The sequence below is a fragment of the Haematobia irritans genome, chromosome 3, assembly GCF_050003625.1.
Source record: "Haematobia irritans isolate KBUSLIRL chromosome 3, ASM5000362v1, whole genome shotgun sequence".
Lineage (NCBI taxonomy): Eukaryota > Metazoa > Arthropoda > Insecta > Diptera > Muscidae > Haematobia > Haematobia irritans.
The window spans coordinates 168,185,753-168,213,489 of NC_134399.1; the positions used below are offsets into that span (position 1 = coordinate 168,185,753).

General features: G+C 30.8%; 1 protein-coding gene across 3 annotated transcripts in view; it reads right to left on the bottom strand.

Moving 5' to 3' along the window:
* Fur2 (furin-like protease 2) overlaps positions 1-22,194 on the bottom strand; it is a 797,201-nt gene extending 775,007 nt beyond the window's left edge. For 2 of the 3 annotated variants that reach the window (XM_075301234.1, XM_075301235.1), the window contains exon 1: positions 22,061-22,194. The gene's annotated coding sequence lies outside the window, so the exon portion shown is untranslated. Of the gene's footprint in view, positions 1-22,056 lie in introns of all 3 variants that reach the window. The other variant, XM_075301232.1, reaches the window with a different exon arrangement.
* Between the last annotated feature and the right edge of the window lie 5,543 nt (positions 22,195-27,737).

Below are 27,737 nucleotides of genomic sequence, written 5' to 3' on the forward strand. Positions count from 1 at the left end.
GGTCCGCGTTTCGATTCTCCGTCCAGGCGAAAGGTAAAAAAATTTCAAAAATTTATAAAATCGTATAATTTCTTCTACATTGTTGGTATTACAGAAAAAGGTGCTAAAAACTAAAAAACTTCGTGGAAGTGAGGTGATAAGAACTAAAAAATCTCGGGGATGTGAGAAAGATGTGAGGGAAAATGCAATTAGCAAGAAAATGTTTTTTTTTTTTTGTTGAAATTCATCCGAAGCGGATGAATTTTGCTCTTCCAAGGGACTCCTGAGGTCAAATCTGGGGATCGGTTTATATGAGGGCTATATATAATTATAGACCGATTTCGACCAATTTTTGCATGGTCATTAGAGACCATATACTAACACTAGGTACCAAATTTCAGCCGGATCGGATGAAATTTGCATCTCTTAGAGGCTCCACAAGCCACATCGGGGGATCGCTTTATATGGGGGCTATATATAATTCTGGACCGATGTGGACCAATTTTTGCATGGTTGATAATGACCATATACTAACACCATGTACCAAATTTCAGCCTGATCGAATGAAATTTGCTTCTCTTAAAGGCTCCGAAAGCCAAATCGTGGGATCGGTTTATATGGGGGCTATATATAATTATGGACCGATGTGGACCAATTTTTGCATGGTTGTTAGAGACCATATACCAATACCATGTACCAAATTTCAGCCGGATCGGATGAAATTGGCTTCTCTTAGAGGGCCTGCAAGCCAAATTTGGGGGTGCGTTTATATGGGGTCTATAGGTAAAAGTGGACCGATATGGCCCATTTTCAATACCATCCGACCTACATCGATAACAACTACTTGTGCCAAGTTTCAAGTCGATAGCTTGTTTCGTTCGGAAGTTAGCGTGATTTCAACAGACGGACGGACGGACATGCTCAGATCGACTCAGAATTTCACCACGACCCACAATATACACTGAAAAAAATATTGTCGTGAGGTCAACGATTTCATGTCTATAAAATACGAATGCAAATTTTGCTTATCATAGAAGACGCATTTCTCTAATATAAAGCTTTTTTCCTTGTTCAAAAGTCGATAAACTTTTCAACGAAGTCGTATTGTCCTCATAATTAAGTGATTTGCCTTAAAAATGGGTATCATAACATGAAAGAAAAAATGTTTGGGCTAAGGTCAACTTGACTTTAATAATTCAGAAAAATTCTTCAAAATTAATGAAATTGTCTTTAAATTTGTTGTCTTTTTGCATCTTGACTACAAAGCAAAAAATCGTTCAAAAATAGGACATGTTTTTCAACACTTTATTTTAAAGACGTTTTTTACTTGAAACATAGCATAATTTCTACTGGAAGTCGAGTCAGAACTTGGAAAATAAAGTTGCCGTTAACTCGTTTTTAAAGGACTTTGATAACATATGAAGAAAAAAAGCTGAAAAAACGAAAAATTAAAATATGCTTCCTAGAAGCAAGTACACAAAACCCAAATATAAAAGAGAATTGTGTCCTAAAAGTATCCTTACTTATATTCTCCGCTTCTTTGGCTCGGAATCAATACCAAAATTTTTAAAGTAAAGACAAAATCTTTGGAACCGGGCATGCTTCTTTTTCAGTGTATATACTTTATGGGGTCTTAGAGCAATATTTCGATGTGTTACAAACGGAATGACAAAGTTAATATACCCCCATCCTATATTTGCAATAAAAAATTAGATACGATTTTATAAACATTACAACGATGGGACATTTTTCTTCGATTATGGTTAGGTTAGGTTGGGTGGCAGCCCGATGTATCAGGTTCACATAGACTACTCAGTCCATTGTGATACCACAGTGGCGAACTTCTCTCTTATCACTGAGTGCTGCCCGATTCTATATTAAGCTCCTTTTTATAGCCGAGTCCGAATCGCGCTCCATATTGCAGTGAAACCACTTAGAAAAGCTTTGAAACCTTCAGAAATGTAAGCAGCATTACTAAGGTTCGATTATGAAAAAAGTCGTAACTCAGTTTATTTTTCATTTGAGGATTTATATCCTTTCGGTGTTATATCTTCAACCATATTCGAAATCTAATCCAATTTATATTACAATCAAATCAAAGCTATATATATTACTCGTATTTTATTGTTAAACTGTTAAACCACATATTCCATAGCGAATGACTCAACTGTCATTAATTACACCATTCCATGAGGGCTCATTTCAAAAGACAATATTTCTTTTGTTGGCCCATTAACAAACCCCAAAGGATATTTCTATATCTAGTAAAGCCTATACGTTCAATGGGAAATCTTTGCAATGAGCGAAAATAAAAATCTAAACAAAAAAGCCATTCTTAAACACAAAACAAATTAATGGCGATAATTTCAATATTTTACAAATGAAATTAAGACGCCGCGTAACGATACAGAAGTAAATATCTGTCAAAGAAATAATATAAATACTTATGTATATAGAAGAAAAAACATCTAAAAATGAATAATAACAAGGAAAACGAAAATAAATAAATTAAAGTTATCGCACAATTGAAGATGATTTAAAAGAAAATAAAATTAATTTTGTTATTGTCATTAAAAATAGAGAAAAAAAAAATACAAAACGGAAAAAACCCCAAGTATAATTCCTAGAAAAGTAAATAATTTGCTTCTTTCCCAGTAAACGAAAGTAAAAAAAATCCCCATGGAAGAAGTAGAAACAACGAGAAATTGAAAGGGAATTGAAATAAAACGGTCGTCTGTCTGTCTGTCTGTTCGCCCATAAAAGATGGACCAACAACCTAAATACTGCTACTGCAACTACTGAAGCGTAACAGACAATCGCATATTCTGAGATTATAAATTGCTCTTAAATGAACCGACTGGCCGCCGGTCGTACCCGACAAAAACAAAAAAGGCAATGCGGCAATACCATCACGAACATTCGTATTTTCCATACATCTATGTATGTATATAGGTTTTAATAGCTGATAAACTGACACAAAAATAGACAATTATTTTTCTGTTTAGCTTTGATAGGAATATACAGACATATTTTACGTTATAGAATGACAATGAAATCTTAGACATTGTTTATGGTATAAAAATACAATTTTTAAGATTTTGTTCCAAGCAGCAAAAGAATCGAATATCAGATCGATGGAAAATGGACTTCGATTAAAAGACATTAAATTACATTAATTAGTTGTTAACTGAAAAACACCTTTCCACGTTTCAAACATTTTATCTTTACATTAATGATTTTGGTATTGATTCCGAGCCAATGAAGCGATGAAGAATTGCAGTAAGGATAAATTGTAAACTCAATTATTTGTAGGTTTTTCACTATTAGTCGTTCACTTTATTTGCAACGGTTAAATTTCTGGCTAAAATATCGAAACCAGTATCCACTTTTATCTTCACAAAATAATTGTTTGCTAATTGTGAAAAAAAGTAATGTTTAAAACAGGTGAAAATTTAGTTATTAATATTCTTTCCCACCAACTTTGAGGACTTTTAGCAACAAATTATAACTCTGAATTTCATTTCTGTATTTTTATTTTGTTTTGTATTTGTTGTTAATTTTCAATTCAAAAAATTAAAATAAAAACAATGTTTTGTTTGTAAAGAATATAACTTTTTAGAAAGTTTATGTTTTGTAAAATTTGTAAATTTTGTAAATTTTGTTGAAACTATTGAAAAATAGCGATACTTTTTCAAAATTAGCAAAATTTTATTTTCTCGATAAAAAACTAATAACAAATATAAAACAAGATTTTTTAACAAAACGGGTCAAAATTCTAAAAAAAAAATTAAAATTGATGAACTTGTCCAATAGCCAAGTGGACCAATTTTTTAGAGGCCTGTAGGATTTCGGTCCACCTATGGTCTCACAATTTGCCTCACTGCTTGCCCAATATCTCGGCTCTAACCATGCAAAATTTCACAGGGCGATATATAACCGTTTCCAATTGACGTTCATTTTTATACCCTCCACCATAGGATGGGGGTATATTAACTTTATCATTCCGTTTGTAACACATCGAAATATTGCTCTAAGACCCCATAAAGTATATATATTCTGGGTCGTGGTGAAATTCTGAGTCGATCTGAGCATGTCCGTCCGTCCGTCCGTCCGTCTGTTGAAATCACGCTAACTTCCGAACGAAACAAGGTATCGACTTAAAACTTGGCACAAGTAGTTGTTATTGATGTAGGTCGGATGGTATTGAAAATGGGCCATATCGGTCCACTTTTACGTATAGCCCTCATATAAACGGAACCCCAAATTTGGCTACCGATTGCTCTAAGAGAAGCAAATTTCATCCGATCCGGCTGAAATTTGGTACATGGTGTTAGTATATGGTCTCTAACAACCGTGCAAAAATTGGTCCACATCGGCCCATAATTATATATAGCCCCCATATAAACCGATCCCCCGATTTGGCTTGCGGAGCCTCTAAGAGAAGCAAATTTTGCCAAAATTTTATTTCTATAGAAAATTGTGTCAAAATTTTATTTCTATAGAACATTTTGCCAAAATTTTATTTCTATAGAAAATTTTGTCAAAATTTTATTTCTATAGAACATTTTGCCAAAATTTTATTGCTATAGAAAATTTTATCCAAGTTTTATTTCTATAGACAATTTTTTCCAAATTTTATTTCTATAGAAAATGTTGTCAAAAGTTTATTTTGTAAAAATTTTATTTCTATAGAAACTTTAAACTTAACTATATACGTGTTTAACCGGCCTTTTTTAGTTTAATATATACCACGTATGGACTATGTGGTATATATTACGGTGTTAGAAAGTTTTAAGATACCTTGCCATCGGCAAGTGTTACCGCAACCCAAGTAATTCGATTGTGGACGACAGTCTTCATTAGAAGATTCTACGCAATCCATGTTGGAGGGTACATAAGCTTCGGCCTGGCCGAACTTACGGCCGTATATACTTGTTCTATTTGTCTTATCTCATTTATGTAATCAGATATTTGTGATCCCTTTATACGGGAAGTATGTAGAGGAGTGGTCCGATCGGAACCAAACTTCGAATTTGTCTTAATTCTCACCATCAATAATTTCTATATAGAAACAAAATGTTGACATAATTTTCTATAGAAATAAAATTTTGCCAAAACTTTCCATAGAAATAAATTTTTTATAAAACCTCCTACAAAAATACAATTTTGAAAAAATCTTCTATAAAAATACAATTTTGACAAAATCTTCTATAAAAATAAAATTTGGCAAAATTTTCTAAACAAAATAAATTTTGACAAATTTACCATAGAAATTATATTTTGACAAAATTTCCTATAAAAATTAAACTTTGAAAAAATCTTCTATAAAAATAAAATTTTGATCAAATCTTCTTTAAAAATAAAATTTTGGCAAAATTTTCTATAAAAATAAGATTTTGACAAAATTTCCTATAGAAATAAAATGTTGACAAAATTTCCTATAGATATAAAATTTTGACAACATTTTCTATAGAAATAAAATTTTGATAAAGCCTCCTACAAAAATACAATTTTGAAAAAATCTTCTATTAAAATACAATTTTAAAAAAATCTATAAAAATACAATTTTGACAAAATCTTCTACAAAAATAAAATTTTGCAAAATTTTCTAAAAAAAAATTGACAAATTTTCCACAGAAATGATGTTTTGAAAAAATTTCCTGTAAAAATAAAATTTTGACAAAATTTTCTAAAAAAATAAAATTTTGACAAAATTTTCTATAAAAATAAAATTTTGACAAAATTTCCTATAGAAATAAAATTTTGACAAAATTTCCGATAGATATATAATTTTAACAACATTTTCTATAGAAATAAAATTTAGATAAAACCTCTTCCAAAAATACAATTTTGAAAAAATCTTTGATAAAAATAAAATTTTGACAAAATTTTCTAAAAAAATAAAATTTTGACAAAATTTTCTATAAAAATAAAATTTTTCGTTTTGTTTGTTATTGTTGGCTTCTCTTCAATCGTTATTGTTGTTTTTGATCTCAGCTTAAAGCCATGCATTGACTAAACTACAAGTGTAGCTTACCCAACAGAGGAAAAGTATGCTTGTCAAATTTACAAATTTGACAAAATTTCCTATAGAAATAAAATTTTGACAAAATTTCCTATAGATACAAAAATACAATTTTGAAAAAATCTTCTACAAAAATAAAATTTTGACAAAATACAATTTTGCAAAATTTTCAAAAAAAAAAAAAATAAATTTTGACAAATTTTCCACAGAAATGTTTTGACAAAATTTCCTATAAAAATAAAATTTTGAAAAAATCTTCTATAAAAATAAAATTTGGATAAAATCTTCTATAAATATAAAATTTTGACAAAATTGTCTACAAAAAAAATTGACAAAATTTTCTAAAAATAAAATTTTGACAAAATTTCCTATAGAAATAAAATTTGGACAAAATTTCCTATAGATATAAAATTTTGACAACATTTTCTATAGAAATAACATATTGATAATCTTACAAAAATACAATTTTGAAAAAATCTTCTATAAAAATACAATTTTGGCAAAATTTTCTAAAAAAATTAAATTTTGCCAAAACTTTCGATAGAAATAAAATTTTGATAAAATATTCTATAAAAATGAAATTTTGAAAATATCTTCTATACAACTAAAATTTTTATAAAATCTTCTACAAAAATAAAATTTTGACAAAATTTTCTATAAAAATAAAATTTTGACAAAATTTCCTATAGAAATAAAATTTTGTTAAAAAAATATTAAACCTATTTCTCGAAAAAATCCCCACAAAACTACCCAAATTTATGGAAATTTCCCACCAAATCCGAAAGTCACCAACTCAAAAATTTCGCCCCCATTCACGAAAATATATCCCCAATTTGGGGACAAATCCCCAATACTGGCAAAACTGTCTCTTATCCATCGTTACTCTAATTAAAATTTAACACTCAAAAATTGTTGTAATCTTTTCAAATATTTAAATAAAGGTAATACAATCGCCAAACAGATTTATATTTCCTTAATTCTATTTTAGCATTATTTCTATTGTTGTTGACATTTGTCATGACATCTTCTTTCAAAGATTGTCACTACAAAGTTGTCTAATTAATGGTCTCATCAAAGTAATCTTTATCATAAAATACCTGCTATTGCTGTTGGCCACTTGAATTAATTAAGATTGAAGAAATCTTAATAAATTTAATCTCAATTCAATTCCAAGCATTTCCAATTCAAAGAAGACAAACCATAAAGAATTGGTTTGAAGATTTTGTTTTTTTAATTATGCCTTTGCATTGTGGGCAATGTCTATGGCATAATTGAAGGTCTTCGTGTCATTTCAACTTCATCAAAAAACAGAACAAAGGAGAAGAGAGCCCAAAAGCAAACCCCACGCACATAAAATGCTAGAATTGCTTCTTCAATTGTTGTCCATGACAATTGTGAAGGGACATTGCCATTAAAAACAAAAAAAAAATGTTGATCTAAGTCATCGTCATCATTATAACCACCATCTTTGTTGTCACAACCATCCTTGTCATTAGCATTTTGTAACCAACAACCACATTATAACAACAAAAGCCATGTTTCTTATTTCTTATGAATTATCAGATTTCTAGCACTTGCGTTTTTTTTTTTTGTGTTTGATTGAATTATTAAGAATTGCTATTGGATATTATTGTCACTGGCGGTGATTACATGGAGTATGAGACCCTATAATAAATTGATACTGACATAAGGTCAAGAATATTTAAGGTAAATTTGTCGCAGATGAAATTGTAAACTCTGTGAATTCTATGACCTTCAAGAACATTGGATCTATGACAATTTTAGTACGTCAGAAATAAAAAAAAAACAAACAAAATAATGTCAACATTTGCATAATTGGAGATGAAGTGAGTAGTGTTAAGAAAATTAAGTAACTGAAGTGCAACCTCTCAGTATAGTGAAAAAAATATTGTTGTGAGACCGATTTTTTCATGTCCTCAAAATGCGAATGCGAATTTAGCACAGAAGACGCATTTCTCTGATATAAAGTTGTTTTTTTTTCCAAAAGTCGATAAACTTTTCAATGAGGTTGTTTTGTCCTTATAGTTACGTGATTTCTCTTCAAATTAAAAATTTCGTTTTACTAAGGTCAACTTGGATTTAATACTTCCGAAAAATCTTCAGAATTAATGAAATCGTCGTTATCTGCTGACTTTTTGCATATTGACTATAAAGCTAAAAAACGTTTGAGAATACGAGATGCTTTTGGAAATTTAGGATGTCGTTAACATATTTTTAATGGACTTTGTTAGCACATGACACATTAATCTGAAAAATTTTATAAATTAAAATCTGTTTTCTAGAAACAAATACGCAAAACTCTAAATTTAAAAGAGAGCTGTGTCTTAAATATTCCATTACTTCAACTCTTCGCTTCTTTGGCTCGGAATCAATATCAAAATATCTACGTACCGTGCAAAAGTCCATGTCGATTCGTAATTACTTGTAGACTTACCTATACATAACTCTTTTGTCTAATATATACCACGTATGGACTAACACACAATTTAGAAAACGATGTTAAGAACCCAGCAAAAAAAATTGGAAGTTATTCCACAAACATTTCTTTTAAAGCCCATCCCAGAATCCCCCATCGAGTTTTTCCAACTTCCGATACAGTCCTTTTGGACAAGTCCACAAACATTTCTTCTAAAGAACATCGCGGGATCCCCCAATGATTTTTTTCCACTTGCGATGCAGTCCTTTTGGACAAGTACACAAATATTTCTTCTAAAGCGCATCTTGGGATCCCCCAATGATTTTTTTCTACTTCCGATGCAGTCCTTGTGGACAAGTATTAGAAAGAACGCAATCAGGCTATTTTATGTGCAAATATTGGACAATTCAATTTTACAAAATAATAGAAAACTAATTAATAAAAATTAAAAAATAGAAAATAAATAAAAAAGTAAAAAAATAATAAAAATAAAAAATAAATTTCATCCCCGCTGGGATTTGAACCTGCGCCATTTGACTTTTTCGCTTCCATAGAAGTTCTTTTGAGAACGTTTTGCAAATTACGAGAATTTTTAATTTTGTTGTTGATTTTTAATGAAAAAAATATATTTATACGAAAATATAGGTCGAAAATAAAAAATAAAAACGATGCATAACAAAACAAATATTTTTTTAGAAAAATATTTGATAAAAAATTGCCGCTGGTGAGATTTGAACTGCGTTTCTTATTTTTTCGTTCATACTAATAAAGAACATCTCGAGAAGCAATTAGAATGTTATTCCTTGGTGTCGTATTACGATCATATCACAAACATTTGAATTGACCTTTCGACGCTTTATTTTCAATGGCGTTTGTGGCTGAGTGTGCTAAGGCGTTCTGTTATGGTGCCAGTAAACCCAGGTTCAGTCCCTGGTCGGAGCGAAAAAGTTTTTCAAATTGTAAAAATTATATAATTGGGAAATAATAGTGTAATAAAACATACGGATGAAAAAAAGTGAAATTGGCTGAAAAAATTTTTTTTTCGCTTTTTAAATTTCTTCATTCAAATTAACTTCCAGAGCACAACTTCTAAAGCAATGCAAAGGATCCAAAAAGGGAGTACTTCCGTCCTATGACAAGCCCATGTAAAATTCATTGGAGATGATCCAAGTTTGCACTACTTCCGGATCACAGATTGGGGATCCAAACTACTTTTTTGGAAGCTCTTTTTTTGCTGGGAAGTTTTAAGATACCACAACCCAAGTAATTTGATTGTGGATGAAAGTCTTTCGTACAAGTTTCTACCCAATCCATGGTGGAGGGTACATAAGATTCGGCCTGGCCGAACTTACGGCCGTCTATACTTGTTGTTTTTTTTTTTAATTTAAACAACTTTATTTAATTGAAATAATTAATATTTTTATTAAAAACGTAAAAATGTTGAATAATTTCTTAACCCTTAAATACGCACTGTGTCTTTCAAGATACAACTAGAAAAAAATTCTTACGCCTTAAAATTGTGACCGAATTCTACGAAAATAAGTTTGTTGCATCTAAAACATCATAAAGCAGTTATGGAAAATCTATACTACTTCTATGTATTCTAAAACCAAACTTGAAAATCAAATTTTGCCCGAAAATGCAAAAATCTACAAATTGGAAGATAAACAATATGTTGTAAAATGTATAATCCTGCCAAAATTATAAGATTTTAGCATTGTTGTGTAGGTACTCAATAAAACCACATAAAAAAATAAATTTATAAAATCCTAATTATTTTCGTATTTCATCCCATTCGTGCCCTATTAAAAGCAATTTATTTTTAATTTACTTTTTATATTGTTGTTTATCATATTAAATAAAATTGAATTCAAGTGGTTGTACTACAACCACTTGTTCTTCTATTTATACGAATATAATTCTTTTGTTCACTTTAATTAGTTAGCTAGCTGAAATATAAAATGTTTGAGAATCTATAGCACCACTTTTTATATTTATTTCGTTTCTGTATGTTTTGATCATAATCTATATTCAAATATGTTCATTCAAATGTATGAGCATCAATTTCAACAATTTAATTGGAAAGATTTGATATGGCCAAATATGATTGCCTGGCATGCCAACTAACTCTCAAAAATCAAATAATCAAACTCAAGTGAAGTCCACAACGAATAAAATATAAAAATGCACAAAACTACAATTTGAAAAAAAAAAAAACAAAAAAATAGAAAAACACAACTAAATCGACATCACGAAATTGCATTGACAACAAAACAGGAACAATTACGATGGCAAATAGACAAAATGTAACAAATAATAATGTAGTTGACATTTTGATAATACTTAATTTGATTTTTTTTGTTTGTGGGCAAAAAAACTGTCAAATAGATTTATTCAAACGCTATGGAGAGCATTTTTGGAGCATTTGTTTGGTATAAATAACACATAACTTCGATTTTGTTAATGCACCCAGTGCATGTAGAGAAAAATATTATTTTTGGACGTTGAACATATAACATGTTTAGTGGTCATGCAAATATTTTACCCTAAGCTGCTTTACGTTAATAAATATACATATACAATAAACATAAATGTGCACCATACAGTGATGACAAATAACATAACATGAGAAGATTTTTCAAAATACCTTTCCCCTTCATTATTTGCTAACTATCTTCAATTTTTACTATCCTGTTTGAAGAAACTAATTCATTAGTTTATGTATCTTCATTAATTTGGCTTTTTTTTTGTCATTCGATATAAATTAGCTTTGAAGAAATTCAAATTAAAGATAACATTTATTTTAATTTAATTGTGGACAATGTGATGGCAGATAATAAATAAGAATTTTTGAATACAAATTAAAAATTAATGGTCTCATCGAAAGCAACATTAGTAAAATATAAAATGTTTAAGATTTTTATCTAGTCTAATCCAGTTATTTATATGGAATTGAACAAATGTTGGTGTGCTTATAACCAAGATAAAATGACAAAACTTTCCATTTCTTTTAAAGAAGGTCAACAACAAAATTACAAAAATGCACAATGTTATAATTCCAAACTTAAAGATTGCCAGTAGAAGAAAATCAGCAAGAAATAGAAGATCAGAAGACCATGGTCATTAATTCAGAATATTCATTATGTGAACATATATATTTTTTAACAATTTTATGTGTTATACCATTATGCTATCACGGTATAATTTTATTTGAATGAAAATACATCGGTGGGAAAAATTGCTCCAGATGTTCTTCTTTCCAAAGTTAACGTCTCCAGAATTTGTTACCCAATAGCATTCACCCGATAAGCAATACAATGCAAGTTAAAACAAGTATATATGGCCGTAAGTTCGGCCAGACCCATAGCATTCACCCGATAAGCAATACACTGCAAGTTAAAACAAGTATATACGGCAGTAAGTTCGGCCAGATCGAAGCTTATGTTACGTACCCTCCACCATGGGTTGCGTAGAAACTTCTTCTAAACACTGCCATCCACAATCGAATTACTTGAGTTGCGGTAACGCTTGCCGATGGCAAGGTATCTTAAAACCTCCTAACACCGTCTTCTAAATTGTACGTAAATTAATATATACGTGGTATATATTAAATCAAAAAATACCGATTAAATACGTATATAATTCAGTTTGACAAAATTTTCTATAGAAATAAAATTTTAACAAAATTTTCTATAGAAATAAAATTTTGACAAAATTTTCTATAGAAATGAAATTTTAACAAAATATTCTATAGAAATAAAATTTTAACAAAATATTCTATAGAAATAAAGTTTTGACAAAATTTTCTATAGGAATGAAATTTTATCAAAATATTCTATAGAAATAAAATTTTAACAAAATTTTCTATAGAAATGAAATTTTAACATAATATTAGAAATGAAATGTTAACAAAATTTTCTATAGAAATAAAATTTTGACAAAATTTTCTATAGAAATAAAGTTTTGACAAAATTTTCTATAGAAATAAAGTTTTGACAAAATTGTCTATAGAAATGAAATTTTTACAAAATATTCTATAGAAATAAAATTTTAACAAAATTTTCTATAGAAATAAAATTTTAACAAAATTTTCTATAGAAATAAAGTTTTGACAAAATTTTCTATAGAAATAAAATTTCGACAAGATTTTCTGTTGAAATAACATTTTAACAAAATTTTCTATAGAAATAAAGTTTTGACAAAATTTTCTATAGAAATAAAATTTTGGTAGATAATTTTTGGCTCGAGTGGCAACCGTGATTATGAACCGATATGGACCAATTTTTGTGTGATTGGAGATCGGCTATATATAACTAAAGACCGATATGGACCTATTTTGGTATGGTTGTTAGCGGCCATATACTAACACCACGTTCCAAATTTGAACCGGATCGGATGAATTTTGCTCTTCCAAGAGGCTCCGGAGGTCAAATCAGGGGATCGGAATAAATATTTGGGGCTATATATAATTATGAACCGATGTGGACCAATTTTTACATGGTTGTTAGAGACCATATACCAACATCATGTACCAAATTTCAGCCGGATCGGATGAAAGTTGTTTCTCTTTGAGGCTCCGCAAGCCAAATCTGGGGATGGGTTTATATGGGGGCTATATATAATTATCGACCGATGTGGACCAATTTTAGCATGGTTGTTAGAGACCATATACCAACACCATGTACCAAATTTCAGCCAGATCGGATGAAACTTGCTTCTTTTTGAGGCTCCGCAAGCCAAATCGGGGGGTCGGTTTATATGGGGATTATATATAATTATGGACCGATGTGGACCAATGTTTGTATGGTTGTTAGAGACCATATACCAAAACCATGTACCGAATTTCAAACGGATCAGATTAAAGTTGATTCTCTCTGAGGCTCCGCAAGCCAAATCTGGGGATGGGTTTATATGGGGGCTATATATAATTATGGGCCAATGTGGACCAATTTTTGCATGGTTGTTAGAGACCATATACCAATGACATGTACCAAATTTCAGCCGGATCGGATGAAATATGCTTTGCTTAGAGGCTCAGCAAGCTAAATCTGAGGGTCCGTTTATATGGGGGCTATACGTAAAAGTGGACCGATATGGCCCATTTGCAATACCATCCGACCTACATCATTAACAACCACCTGTGCCAAGTTTCAAATCGATAGCTTGTTTTATTCGGAAGTTAGCGTGAGTTCAACAGACGGACGGACGGGCGAACGGACATGCTCAGATCGACTCAGAATTTCACCACGACCCAGAATATATATACTTTATGGGGTCTTAGAGCAATATTTAGATGTGTTACAAACGGAATGACAAAGTTAATATACACTGAAAAAACAGTGAACCCACCAGGAAGAAAAACTTCTATTAATTTTAGAAAATTTTGAGTATTTTTGGAAAATTTTAACTAAACAGTATAACCAACGCTAGCATCACGCCGATGTCATAAAAATAAGTATTTATTTTTCGACAAATTCAAGAAAATGTATTAGACATAATTAAATTTTTTCACTTGTTAAAGAAAATTTTGTAGTTTTAAGGAAAAAATTGGAGTTCAAAATTCCAAGAATGTCTTTAGTGACAAACGAAGTTCATGATGAACGCATTTGTAGTAAAGTTTACAAATTTAAAGAAATATTGAACTATTTTGTGGAAGACACGAATTTAGTTAATCTTTATCCTTCATTTGTGTATATTTTTTTCCTCGGTTTTAGTTAATTTAACTAACGTACACAAAAAATTATTAGAGTAGAGGAAACTTTCTCCAAACACAATAATTCCATGAACTAAAATAAAGTTAAATTGGCTTTAGTGAAATAGAGAGTTCACTTGGTTTTTTAGTGTAGATTTTATTTATTTTTAATTTATTTAAATTTTAATTAATATAATTAATATTGTAATTTAATTAAATTAATTTTAATTAAATTGTAATTTAATTTCTGAATTTTTTTTATATATAGAACAAATCAATTGATTAAAATTAAACAAATATTCAGATCGTTTTTAAAATGAAATTTCGTTTTCTAGTAAACTTGTAGAAAATATTGAGTAAATTTTTTGTCCTAAAATAGCCTTCTTTTCAAAATTTGATGCAATAGAAATGATCCAAAATAGATACCAAACCCTAATTTGGGGTCTTTGAAAAATGTACAAAATTGTGAATTCAGTATTTTCACCTATTTGGTTTATTGTTTAAGAGTCACTTAAATCTTTATATCTTTAACCGAAGTTGGAGAAATCTCTCAATTATGTACATCAGATCTGTGTGCTTTATCGTCATTTCGACACAATTTCTTCAAAATTTGATGCAATAGAAATGACCCAAAATAGCTAACAAAACCTAATTTGGGGTCTTTGAAAAATGTACAAAATTGTGAATTCAATAGTTTCACCTATTTGGTTTATTGTTTAAGAGTCACTTAAATCTTTATATCATTAACCGAAATTCGAGAAATCTCTCAATTATGTGCATCAGATCTGTGTACTTTATCGTCATTTCGACACAATTTCTGCACTTATATCGTGAATGTGGCTCACAAAATTTTCTGTTGGTTTATGATTTCATATACGAGTACATGTTTATCTTTAAAGACACCACAACGAAAAATGTTCAAAAGTTTCCAAAAATTTCAGATTATAATTAGCACAAGTATTTTTTAAAGACTTTTTGTTAACTGTTTATACTTAAAAATGAATAATTATCTTACTTTGGATATTTGGAAAAAATCACGTACATATACAATTATAACAATTTGAACACAATTAAATATAATTCAAGGTGATAACCGCATATAAAACTAAAATTTTTTATTTCTGCATAAAATATCAAAGTAGGAAACATAAAGAACTAATTAAATTTCACGTACATTTTAAAATGGAATCTGAAAACCTCGAAACACCCACATTGAAACTGTAACGAGAGTAGTCATACTCATTCTTTCACTTTAATCATTATTTTGCTAATTTTATATAATCATGCTAATATTATTAGTCTGGACATGAAAGCCAAACTTTTAAGATTTACTCTATGCAATCATGTTACTCTATGCAACCATAGTACCTATAGTCTAGAGCAACGCAAAAATCTACTTTAAAGCCCTGGAATCAATAGTTTGATGTGGCCTTAAAACATTAGTTTTAATTATGAATCGTTTAATCGATTTCAAAGGTAAGTAATATGTTAAGTTTTCAAGCTGAAAACCAGCTAGATTTCAGGGTTACTTTTTTTAAACCTATTAATTTAGAAATATGAAATGTTTCGCAATCAATGCCTTGAGTTTTTTTCCTTTCATAATATAACAAGATTCGATTAAAATATAATCGTCTTCATATATATTTTAGCACTTCTAAGTGTTTTGGTGGAAACCCCGAACATAGTATTATGTGAATTGGCCTTTTAATCTTAATAAAAATAAAATAAAAATTATGTTGTTGTAATTATATTGAAAATTAAAAAATTTTTACTATCGATTTTTATTTATAACATAAATATAAGTTAAGAGGCAAAATCACAATACATCCCCATTTAGACCAGACTAGAGTGAAGATAGGTCAATCGTATACAAATGTTAATAATAACATTTCGTTCAATGTTAATTTTGTTGACAGAAACAAACATTATACACAGGGGAGATCAGTTGCTACAGTGTCTTTCTGTGTTTGTTGTTGATGTTGTTGTTGAGAGAGAGCAATTAAAACGGGGTATGACAACAAATGGTAATGTTAAACAAAACGCCAAAACAAAAAAATGGAAAGTTAATTCAACAAGAGGTAGAATTGGTTGTGAAGATAGAGAAAGAGTTGGTGAAGGGGAGGGGGATAAGCATAAATCAACAATGGATGACACTAAGCATATATAAGAAGAGATAATAAGCTTCAATATTTGGGATGTTTTGGTTGTGCATTTTGTAGGACTCATATTAACTCCATCTACTTTAGGTAGAGACAAGTATTGAATTGTATCGCAAAAATAACACGCATACAGGGGCCAATGTAGTTATAAATTTTGAAGGTGGAAATTAACTATATTTCACAATGAGAATTGCAAAGATATTGGATAACAAAAGTTGTTCTTCGATGCTAAGAGAAGCACACTGGAAAAATATTGCCGTGAGGCCAAAGACTTCATGCCTTTAAAATACGAATGCTAGCTTTGCTTAGCATCAAAGAAGACATATTTCTATGATATTTCTAGGAAAAACCCTTCTTTACCAAAAGTCGATAAACTTTTCAATGAAGTCGACTTAAAAATGGGTATCTTACATGAAAGAAAATTTTGTTTGACTATGATCATCTTTGCTTTAACCCCTCATAATTAATGAAATCGTCTTTGAATTTGTTGATGAATACAAAATGGGTTAAAAAATATGACATGTTTTTCAATACTTTATTTTAAAAACGTTTTTTACTTGAAACCTACCGTTGCCCAGCAAAAAAAGCGTCGCCAAAAAAGTGGTGAAAATGTTCTTTTTGGATCCGGATGTGGTGCAAAATTGGCGCAGAAGCGATGAATTTAACATGGACTTGTCATAGGACGGATGTCCACCATTTCAACAGCCGGTGCACTAAATTCGCATCACTTCTTAAGGTGTGATGCGAATTCAGTGATTTGGATGTGAATTAAGAAATTTTGTGATATTTTGACAAATAAATAATTTTTAAAATTTTTTATGATTTTTAATGCAGTCTAACTCTTGTCTGGAACGTTTGACATCAAAGATTTTCAAAAATTCGCAATTTTTCTAGAATGGATTTAGAATTTTTTTTCGGCCAAATTTATATAATTTGTACCATTTTATCAATTCTTAATCTGTTTTTAACCTATTTGAAATAAAAAAAATTAATTCCCATTAATAATATGAAAAAATCCAGTTATAAAAAAAATTGACTCAAATGAACTTTCTGTGAAGTTAAAATAAAGAACAACTTTGGGAGGACTTTTTTGGAAGTGTTTTTAAAGTTGTGCCTATAGAAGAACTTCCAAATTATTTTGCTGGGTGGTTCTACATGAAGTCGAGTCTGAGTTTGAAAAAAGCTGTCGTTAATACGTTTTTAATAACGTTTTTAGCACATGAAGAAAAAAGTAGAAAAAATTAATAATTTGAAATTAGTTTCTTACGCAGAAATGAAAAGTAGCTCGTAATTTATGACCTCCATCCTGTGCGATTAACTAAACTGAAGTTCAAATTCAATTTTAAAGAATTTTGTGAATATCTGCACGCAGAGAAGGAATATGATCACTTCAAACATGTTTCAAGAGCAAAATGTTATTTTTAGATGGTGACCATGTAACATGTTTGTCTCAAAAATGTTATTTTCTCGCCAAACATAGCATGTTTGCCGAAATCAAATACATAAATTGGGAGAAAATAAAATGATTGCGTCAAACATGTTACATGGTCACCATTCAAAAATAACATTTTGCTCTTGAAATATGTTTCAGGTGATCATATTCCTTTTTTGGGTATAGTAATAATTTTTATTTTGAACTATTTTGCACTTTATGCGACTACTTAAAATTATTTAAAAATTTTACTCAAAGTGCCAGTAACGAAATTTTTACGTATAAATATTACAAAATGTGTTCAAAACAGTCATTTAAATTTTTATAAAAATTAATGACTGTTTTTAAATGATAGTAAAAATGACCATGATTTGACTTTTCAGGCAGTTTTACTGTCAGTAAATTAATTTTTTCACTTTTTGTTTAATTATGTTTGAATTAAAATTTTTCCAACACTGAAAGAAATATTTACGTTATATTAACCCTCTAATGCCCCAATTTTTTTGCCGGCTGATTAAATATTCAATGTTAACGACACAAAAGCAAGAAAACGAAACAAGAAAAATTTATGCGGTAAAATTCAATATATGCTACAAAGCCTCTTGACCAGATTTTATTAAGTTTTCCTTTTATTTTACCCACTTTTGTTGTCTTAAGGTGTGTTTTACTAAAAGCTTCCTGATTTTACGAAGCCCGCCTAAAGGCGGGATTGGGCATTAGAGGGTTAAATGTTACGAAACCTTAATTTTAGGATGCGAAATTTACAAAATATTTAAAATATTTTCTTTAAAAAAAACGAAATTTTAATTGTAATAAAGACAAGTTTTTCATTAAATTTAGGAAATTTGCATTCCACCGTTAAAGTCGCATGTCTTTGAACTAAGACAAAATTTCCATAAAGTAAAGAAACACATATATTGTTTAAAGTAATTTTTCTTAAATTAACTGAGATATTGAATCTTTAAATTTAAGATAAAAACTAATCAAATATAGGCTAAGACTTCCCAGCAAAAAAAACGTCGCAACAAAAGTAATGAAAATGTTCTTTTTCGAGTAGTGTAAAATTGGCGTAGAAGTGATGCATTTATTATGGGCTTGTCATAGGACGGATGTCCACCATTTCAACAGCCGTTACACTGAATTTGCATCACTTCTTAAGGTGTAATCCGAATTCATTGTTTTGGATGTGAATTAAAAAAAAATTTGCCATATGTTGCTAAATAAATAATTTTTAATTTTTTTTTTATGATATTTTAATACATTCTAACGCTTTTCTGAAACGTTTGAATTGAAAAATTTTGAAAAATTCGCAATATTTCTTGAATGGATTTAGAATTTTTTTTTTCGACAAAATATCATAATTGGTAACATTTTATTAACGCTTACTCTGTTTTTAACATTTTTAAAACCAAAAAAAAATAAATTTACGCATTAAAAATAGGAAAAAAACGATTTATAAAAAATTGAATTAAAAGAACTTCCTGTGTAGTTAAAATAAAGAACATCTTTGGGTGTACATCTTTTGGATGTGCTTTTAAAGTTGTGCCTTTGGAAGAACTTCTAAATTTTTTTGCTGGGTTATTGTGAGAATTTAGCATGTTTGGTTTAAAGTAGTTTTGGAACAAAGAAAAAATTTTTTATTATAAAGTATCCGATATAATTTACATTTTTAAAGTGGTATTTGCTTGTACGTGAATGATTTTATTAACATATAGGGAAAAGATAATGGATATTCTATAAATGAGATCTGTATCCTAATTTTAATAAAACAAATGTTTTTGATTTAAAGAAGCCGCATCGTTGGCTCGGAATCAATACCAAAATCCTTAAAGGAATGTCAAAATCTTTGGATCCAAGTAAACTTTTTTTGATTAAATATGAGAAAGTTAAATTTTAATTTTTTTTTTAAGAAGAAATTTTTTAAAATTGAATTTCTCACAAGGTAGTTCAAAATTTCCTAATTTTACAAACAAATTTGTCAAAATTAACCATACGCCAAATTTATGTCGCTAAAGACATTTTTACAAAATCCTCCAATTTTCGTTTTCTTCAAAATGCAAAATTTTTTATACCATAAAAAACTCAACTATATCTAATAAATATTATTTCATTTGTGGAAAAAATAGTTACTTATTTTTATCGTATTGGCGTTTGTAAAATATCTCATAAATTATTTAATCTAATAAATATTATTAGTTTAGACATAAATGTTATTTAATTTGTGGAAAAATATTGGCGTTTGTAATATAGTTTAGTCACACATTTTTAAATTTAAAATTAACTCTTTCGTGGTGGTTTCACTTTTTTTGGGTGTAGTAGTGTACTTTCTGTTTCATTCTTGTATTCCAATTTAATTGTGGATATTTAAGGCAACACAAATCAAGCTCTAGGTTTTTAACCCTCCAGTGCCCAATCCCGCCTTTAGGCGGGCTTCATTTAATAAGGAAGCTTTTAGTAAAACGCACTTTAAGGCAACAAAAATGGGTAAAATAAATAGAAAACTTAGTTTAAAATGTTCAAGAGGCTTTGCTGCATATACTGAAATTTACCGTATAAATTTTTCTTATTTAGTTTTCTTGCTTTTGTCTCGTTAACATTGAAAATTTAATCAGCTGGCAAAAAAAATTGGGGCATTAGAGGGTTAATCATCTAGTACTAAGATCACGTTTTCGCACGAAAAACTGTTATACTCCATATAAAAAACGTTAGCGCGGTATAAATGCGAAATCTTTGTTTTGAGCACTTTCAGACACATATTTATATAACCCTGGATTTTTCGCACGAAAAACTAAGCTGCATATTATTTCGCATAAATCAGCTAGCATCCCTGGGTTTGATACACTATTTACGGAGATAGATGAAGATATTCGTTTTTCGCAGAAACAAACTAAGCAATATACAAGATTTACACTTCTCACCCACCTACAGCAATAACAGCTAAATTCCGGTGCATTACAAGTGGAATGAAGAATATTTACTATAGCCCCATTCTTAGTACAGGGAGTAAGGCTATTACTTTCCCAGTCAACCATATGTATTTTTGTTAATTATTTTACACTTACACTCATTTTGTTACAAAAGTCAAAGAAGGGATTTGAAAAGGGAAAATTGGTGGCATTTTACACTTGGCCTATGTTACTACATTAACTACTAAATAAATATTCTTTTAATTCGTAAATCCATAAAATTTTAATAAAACTATAACTTTTATTTTTCGAACACTTACAATTTTATGTTGGACTGGGTTTTTATGATGCTGATTTTATCTCTGGAAACAAAAACTCACTTAAATAAAATACAAACACTTTTTTCTCTTTCTCTCTCTCTCTTTAATTTCTAACCAGAATGAAGTTAACAACAACAGATGTCATGGAATAATTTTCACAATTTCTTTTTCATTACTTAAGTAGGTTGGGATATTTCGAGAGGCTCCACCAAACATGCATACACACACGAACACGTACACTCTTTTTCTCACGCAAAGCCGAGAATAAAGAAGAAGAAGAAGACAAAAAGAACAAAAACACCAAGAACAACAGTAACCGATTAAACCGGAGTTGAACGTTGTCATACCCTACCAAACAACAAAATTTGAGTAGAGCACCTACTTACGCACTTTGTAAGTACGTAAATACGACGAGAAGGCACGGCCACTGACGACAATCACGACGAAACGAATTGTGTGCACTTTCGGTGGTAAACGATTGCCAATGTCATGAGATGAGGGCAAAACACTTTTGATTTCAACTTTGGAGTGCTCTCAATAATTTTTTTCTTTTATTCTTATAAGAATTTTCCTTTTGTTAAAATACTTTTTGGTTTGTGATAAGAGACAGGTTTAGAAGATCCTCTGGTTAAGTTGGGAAATTCCGTTTGCGTTTCTACGAATTGGTTTTTTTGACATTTTCTTTCTTTGCTACAATCATGGGAGCTCTATTTGATTTTTTTTTCGGTTAGAAAATCCCAAACAATAACAAAAAAGGCACAACAACAACAACAAATCACACTCACAATTCCGCCCGTTAATTTGCCCTCGTCGTGTTGTGTAGTCGTTATATAGTGCTGGTGGTGGTGGTGGTTGTGGTATTGGTTGGCTTCGTACTTGTTTTCGTTCCTGTTGTATTTATTGTTGTTTTTGACTAAGTTAGAGTACCATGGCTTAATACTAGTTAGTGAGATGATATACTCGTTGTCCACAGTACAACATAAAAGGCATATATACACACGCACAATATAGCATAAAAAAATTAAGTTGAGTTTGTTTTATTTTCCCATCAACAAATTGATAATAAAGGAAAAAGCCGACAAATATATAATGCAACAATTACACACATACACTAAAAAATTTGAATTTCTGGTATTTCTTTTACACGATTGTACTACGATGATGCGACGCGACACGAGACACGTTGAAAACACATACAAAGCGTTACTTGGTAGAAAACGAACCGTTTGGCTATACGCTCCAACTGTAACTGAAGTTTTCAAATTGGATTTCATGTTGGGCTCACATACTCTTACGGTAGATGGGTGGTTGTCGTCGACAACGACGACGACAGCGGCAACGACTACGTTAGCAGAACACAACACAAACACCACTCACTGTAGTAAAACTCAAAGTGTGGATGGCCCCCAAACAGACACTTTCGTTCAATTGATGATTGTTCAAATGTTTTTGTGCGTGTGTACGTGTGTATTGCGTATGCGATGCTAATGGGAGAGTTGTGCATTTAATATTATGCCTCCAATCAAACAAATCATGAGATGGTGGAGTATAACAGATACACAGTGAGTAGTAAAAGGTAAAGCAGCAAACAAAAATGTTGACTGCTGCAGCAGTAACAGCAAGCCTGGCAGAGATAACACAAGCTCCACAATTTAACGAAACCTTTTACTCTCACTCTCTCTCTCTCAATTGTAGAGATGTGAATTTAAGATTAATGATAGATAGAGAGAAGAGCCCCAAAACTTATTGTTGTATGGAATGACAAGAGTACACCTATTGAGTAAGGTAATAGTAAACGAAATCAACTTTTGGAGAGACTATGTAGAAAATTTGCAAAACAATAAACAAACAAAAAATATAAACAAAGACATTAGTACATACAATCAGATATGAAAAATATGGAGAACATTTCAAACTATTCCAAATAATGGAATGCAATTCAAAATATGGAAAGAAGAAAAATATGATTCAATAAACATAACTTGTATGTGCTACCGGGAAGCTCGGGTTTTTGGTCAGATATAGGGTGTATAATTATTCGACGTTTTGGTTTATTATAATTTTCGACTTCACCGTTGTTTAACGCTATAATGCTCTACCATTTCATTCGTTTAATCGGAAAAATGCTTCAGTGGTTGATATTAAAGTTATCAAAATTAGCAGAATTTGGTTGTTTGGGCAGCACATATTTTACTAATTTGACCAATTTCACTCGAGGAGGGGTGAGCACACTGAAGAAAAATGTTGGTTAATTTTAGAAATTTTAGATTATTTTTAGAAAACTTTAAGAGCATTACAAATGCTTACATCAAAAATAAGCAAATATTTTTTGACAAATTGAAGAAAATTTATTTGACATAATTAATTGTTTTCACTGGTTAAAAAAAAATTGTAGTTTGAAGGGAAAATTTGAAGTTCGAAATGTAGTAAATTAAAGAAATAATGAACTATATTGTGAAAAGTACGAATTTAGTAAATCTTTAAATTTGAAGTTCGAAATTGCAAGAAATGCATTTGTAGTAAATTAAACAAATAATTAACTATATTGTGAAAAGTACGAATTTAGTAAATCTTTATGCTTCATTTGTGTATACTTTTTTTCTCATTTTTAGTTCATTTAACTAAGGTACACAAAACATTATTAGAGTAAAAAAAAAAATTTTTCCAAACCTAATAATTCCATGAACTAAAATAAAGTTAAATTGTTTTTCGTTAAATTGGTCATACTTTTTTTTTTGAGTGCCGTAAACCTGCATGTTTTTCGTCGGATGGATCACATCTTCCTAGAATACTGTGATCCCAGCCCATAACACTTTCTTTCGCTTATTTTTTGGTTCGACTGTCCTCGGTCCTTAACAGTGAATATAGGTTTCGTCAACTGTAATGAAATGAACTAATCCTTGATATTTTTAAATGCCCACACTCAAGAAGAGTTTACAGGAATCCCAAGATATTCAGCTTACCTTTAGAATTTTGATTCCAATCCAAAGATGCGGCTTTTTTAAATAAACACATTTTAGAGACCTGTCTAGCTTTTAATATTGCTCTATAAATTCTGTGGATTCATGTCCCAAATTTTTTTATGTTTTGCTTTTAGGTAAAATTTAGGTTGCAAACACGACAGTATTAGGTCAAAATTGCTTTCAGTGCACTTTCAATTTTCTCAGTTTTTTTCTACAATTTTTCCTCAGTAGACAACTATTTACATGGAATCAATCCAAGTTTCGGTGCAACACCAAACTGTTTTTCAACTGTGGTTTATATCCCCTTTGTGGTGCAATGGTTAGCATGCCCGCCTTGCATACACAAGGTCGTGGGTTCGATTCCTGCTTCGACCGAACACCAAAAAAAGTTTTTCAGCGGTGGATTATCCCACCTCAGTAATGCTGGTGACATTTCTGAGGGTTTAAAAGCTTCTCTAAGTGGTTTCACTGCAATGTGGAACGCCGTTCGGATTTGGCTATAAAAAGGATGTCCCTTGTCATTGAGCTTAACATGGAATCGGGCAGCACTCAGTGATAAGAGAGAAGTTCACGAATGTGGTATCACAATAAACTGAATAGTCTAAGTGAGCCTGATACATCGGGCTGCCACCTAACCTAACCATCCCCTCTGTAAGACTAGTCATTATTAGAAAGATTACATAGTCATTATTAGAAATGAAACGCTTGCCCGGTTCCAAAGATTTTATCTTTACACAAACGGTTAGTTTAGGTATAATGGAAGCCCGATATTTCAGGTTCGGACGTGGCTATTAAAAGGATATCCCATGTCATTGAGCTTAACATGGAATCGGGCAGCACTCAGTGATAAGAGAGAAGTTCACCAATGTGGACTGAATAGTATAAGTGAGCCTGATACATCGGTAGACCAGAAAAAGCCAAAGAAACCGAATATAAAAAGATTATCAAAATTAGTCAAAAGACAAAACAAATCAAAATTTTTTTATGTTAAGGCAAAATTGGGCGGGCATGCTAAGTATTGCACCACGGTGGCTCCCTTTACACTATTTGTTTGCTTTTTATTCCGAGCCAAGTAAGGATATATTTAAGACACACATCTCTTTTAAATTTGAGTTTCGCGTGCTTGATGATAGAACACAAATTTGAATTTATTCCTTTAAAGAAAGTAACCCCACGTTACTTTTAGACTCTATTAAAGTAGAAATAATGTTATGTTTCAAGTAAAAATTGTCTTTAAAATGAAGTGTTGATAGACATTTTTTTTCAGACGCCAAGTTAACCTTAGTCAAACAAAATTTTCTTTCATGTAAAGATAACCATATTTAAATCGAATTAATATTTAATAGAAACGTTTCTATTTAATTATATTTAAATATAATCCCTTAATTATAAGGTCAAAACGATTTCACTGGAAAGTTTATCGACTTGAACGATCTTTTATAGCTTTTAAAAGTCGGCTTTTCTATATTTGAGTGAGACGTATTTTACTTCCCTCACAAAAAGGAATCCAGTCCTTGACTACCCCAATACCAAGTGGCAATCCTAACCATTGCAACATAGTGAATATTTAGCAATTATGAAATAATAATGCATTTAATCTACACTATATCCTATTAATTAACGAAACTTAAAATTGTGTTACTAAAATTATTCGTGTTATATGTCATCATTTAGTTTTTGTTTTTCACTTCCGCTTTTTACTTAATTCCCATCATCACACCCGCGTTATAGTAAAAACAAAACAATTGTATATATTTATATACTAGATGTTGCTGTTATACGACAAGTTTGTTTCCTTCGGACAGTAATAAAAACCAAGTACATTAAACTCTCCAACACCCTGGTTATTTGCAATCACCCACATAACACACTCTCTTATTAAGCCATCATAATAAGAGCTTTGTACAATTCTCTTCGGAATGTATTTACTCTTAGTAGTTAACTTTCTATAAAAACTTAACGAAACTGAAATGCAATGAGCGTGTGATATAATTTTCTCTTTTTCTAAGAGACAATTTGTATTTAAGGTAAATCTCTTCAAAATCACAAAAACTTGTAAAATGCAACAAGCAACATTGGGGCTATGTTGTGTACCTCAATATTCATTTCGAAAGAGATTTTTGTTAAAAAACAAAAACTGTTTAGTTTGAACTTTTTTTAATTAATTAATAATTTTTCAAGTTTAGAAAGGGCTTTGCCCAAATAGATTTGTCAAACATAACTTTCCTTTGTTGGTTAAGCTATGGCGAAAAAAGTAGTGTGTTTTATACGAAGAATGAACTAACTCGTACGAAAATCGACCATTTAGTGTATTCCACATTTTGAGATTTCCCCAAAGCGTTGTTAAAACAAGGTAAATTTAATGGTCTGTTGTATTTTTTAACTGCAGTTCATAAAATTACAACCTCTCATATGAGAAAAAAATGAGCTAAAAGCAAAGAAAACAATAAGGAAAATTTAATGTCGGGCGGGCCCGGCTATATTATACCCTGCACCTAGAGTCATTTTTACAACTTTTCGACTAAGCAGTGGCGATTTTACAAGGAAAATGTTGGTATTTTGGCCTATATCTAAATCTGAACCGATTTCAACCAATTTGGCACAATGCTAATTCTACTCCCTGTGCAAAATTTCAACCAAATTGGGGTAAAACTTTGGCTTCTGGGACCGTATTAGTCCATATGGGGCGAAAGATATATATGGGAGCTATACCTAAATCTGTACCGATTTCTTCCAAAATCAATAGGGATCTATTCTGAGCTAAAACACATACTTGTGCCAAATTTGAAGTCGATTGGACTAAAACTGCGACCTAGACTTTGATTACAAAAATGTGTTCACGGACAGACGGACATGGCTATATCGACTCAGGAGCCCACCCTGAGCATTTGTGCCAAAGAAACCATGTGTCTATCTCGTCTCCTTCTGGGTGTTGCAAACATATGTACTAACTTATAATACCCTGTGTGTGGCGCAGGGTATAAAAAATATTTTTTTTACAAGAGAAACATAGCCTTTAAATACGTTTGAACTCAACTCGTTTTCAAATTGTAGAAATCGGGTCGAACATAAGTTTTCATAATAACGTGAAATATCTTGGAGTTTGATATTATAGGATAATGTCGGGTCATGCTATTGTAGGATAAAGTCTGGTCTGGACCGATTTTTTTTTGGCCTTATAGCACCTCCAAAAAATTATCCTCATAACCCAGCATTTAGTTTGTATTTTAAAATTGTAAAGGGTGATACGGTCAAAATTTGGTCAAGGGAAAACGCGTGTAAATCGGTGAAATCGTTTATTTAAAAAATCAAATTAAATTTCTTTTTCAAGTTCAATTAGTATAATATTCAGGAAAATATTCAGTTAGGCTTTCGCTTTTCCAAATCCGAATTGCCGGGCCTCACGCTTGACACCTGCCATCAGATTTTGTACAGCCACCTTGTCCACCTTCTTCGCAGCAGAAAGCCAGTTTGCCTTGAACTGCTGCTCGTCCTTAGCAGTTTTTTGGTCTTCTTTAGGTTCCGCTTGACAATAGCCCAGTATTTCTCAATTGGGCGGAGCTCTGGCGTGTTGGGAGGGTTATTGTCCTTGGGAACCACCTGCACGTTGTTGGCGGCGTACCACCCCTTGGCCTTTTTACCGTAATGGCAAGATGCCAAATCCGGCCAAAACAGTACGGAACAACCCTGTGTCTTCAGGAAAGACAGCAGTCGTTTATTCAAACACTCTTTCACGTAAATTTCTTGGTTGACAGTCCCGGAAGCTATGAAAATGCTGCTTTTCAAGCCACAGGTACAGATGGCTTGACAAACCAGATATTTCT